The sequence below is a fragment of the Hipposideros armiger genome, unplaced genomic scaffold (assembly GCF_001890085.2).
Source record: "Hipposideros armiger isolate ML-2016 unplaced genomic scaffold, ASM189008v1 scaffold_1185, whole genome shotgun sequence".
NCBI classification, from domain to species: domain Eukaryota; kingdom Metazoa; phylum Chordata; class Mammalia; order Chiroptera; family Hipposideridae; genus Hipposideros; species Hipposideros armiger.
In genome coordinates this window covers 517,989-519,705 of record NW_017732535.1, presented here as the reverse complement: position 1 = coordinate 519,705, position 1,717 = coordinate 517,989, and the positions used below count along the sequence as shown (strand labels likewise).

The following is a 1,717-nucleotide window of genomic DNA, read 5'->3' as shown; positions in this document are numbered from 1 at the left end:
CCTAACACCATCACACTGGGGTTAGGGCTTCAACGTATGAATTTGAGGGCAGTGCATAAGCATTCCGACCATAGCTAGTCCACACTTTCACTTTTCAGATGGGAAAACTGAAACTCAGAAGGTGAGAGGGGCTTGTTTAAGGGGCATGGGAAGGTAACGAGAGAGCCGGGGTAAATCCTCCGTGTACTCACCACCATTTACTGAGCACTTACTGAGTGCCAGGAGCATGGAATACAGGGAAAGACAAGCCCCACTCTTAGGCTGCTCCCAGTTGAGCTCAAAGACAGGTGTGTAAACAGAGTGGGGTTTGCCTAGCCAGCAGGCTGGCTTTGATGGCAGGGTGCACAAGGGTCAATTGCTCCTGGCTCAAATCGCCCATGACAATTCGATCCATCATCCATTCAGTTCAGTAGGTGAAAACTGGGCCATGTTGACTGCAAATAGATTATTAAATACACTTGAGTCAGTGCCTGACTGGTGTGTTCAGTGTGCCAGCTACTACAGGAGCAAAGAGGGGGTAGCTTTGATCAGGGAAGTCAGGAAATAACCTTGAGGAGGAAGCATGTATTTGAGCTGGTTCCAAAGATGAGTTGGCCTTGAGTGGTTGGAGGAGAAGTTGGCGAGAAATAAAAGATATTTCAGGCAGGAAGCGCAACATGAGCAGAGATTTGGAGGCTGGACGAGTAAAGGATGTCTTGTGCGGTGGGCGGAAGGAGGGAGCGGTCAGAGGGAGTCCAGGCACTGTGCAGGGTCTTGAATGTCCCATCCAATTTTCTGGGTGGTCCAATACATCCCGTTTCGCCGAAACAGCATCTCGTTGTCCCCAGGCCACGTCCTTTCCAAACTCAGTGCTTAAACTTGAACATTAAGACAATGGAAGACTTCAGACAATCTCAAAGCTAATTGAATTGGAAATTCTAACTTGGCACGTTGGTTTGTGGCTTCCTGGGTTGTCTAATCCATAAACCAACTCAGAGAAGAGGCTATTTCTTTGCACTAGTGGCTTGTTTGACTGCAGGATGGGTCGTCTCTCCTACCACGCCCAGGACGTGCTGACAGAGGTAGGCACAGAGGTTGGGAGAAAACAAAGTGTTTCCTTCAGGGTTAAAGAGAGCTGATTTAGTGTGGCACCTGTGGTTGGCCGGTGATGTATTTACAGGGGGAAGAGAAACTTCACCACCACCCGCTGAGCCAGGCTGTGCATTAAAGGGTCCACTGGCCTCCCAGCCGTGGGGGAGGTGGGGTAACTGACATCAAGCGCAGGTGTCCAAGAAATGCAGGCAATTTTCAGTCTCTTTCATGACAGACTAAACTCACAGGGCCCTCTTCCACTGTCAGGGATTTGGGTCACAAAGAAAAAGGGTGTCCCTTGAGTGAGAATGGAACGGCCACCCGGTGGGTAGAAACAGAAACTGTTGGCTCTCAGACCTGTTTTGAAACCCATTTCTGTGGCTTGCTGGCTGTGTGGCCTCAGAAAGGTCACTGAACCTCTCTGAGCCTCAGTTTCCTCCACTGTAAATTGCAATCATAAAAGAGCTTTCCTCATAGGAGTAGCGTTATCTGGTTTCCATAATGTCATACGTGACACAGAACTGGTTCTGAAAACCAAAATGTGAGAGGGCTGGCTCTTGTGGTAGGGGAACGGTGGAGACCAGGAGTCCTGAGTCAGGAGAGCCTAAGAAATGCCAGTTGTGAATGGTGCCAGAGTCATAGCTTT

The 1,717-nt window shown here is 49.4% G+C and overlaps 1 protein-coding gene across 3 annotated transcripts in view; it reads left to right on the top strand.

Moving 5' to 3' along the window:
* CMKLR1 (chemerin chemokine-like receptor 1) overlaps positions 1-1,717 on the top strand; it is a 55,208-nt gene that overhangs the window by 2,798 nt on the left and 50,693 nt on the right. The window contains exon 1 of one of the 3 annotated variants that reach the window (XM_019632842.1): positions 716-1,061. The exons of the other annotated variants lie outside the window; for them this stretch is intronic. The gene's annotated coding sequence lies outside the window, so the exon portion shown is untranslated. Of the gene's footprint in view, positions 1-715; positions 1,062-1,717 lie in introns of those variants that run through there. 3 annotated transcript variants of the gene reach the window in all.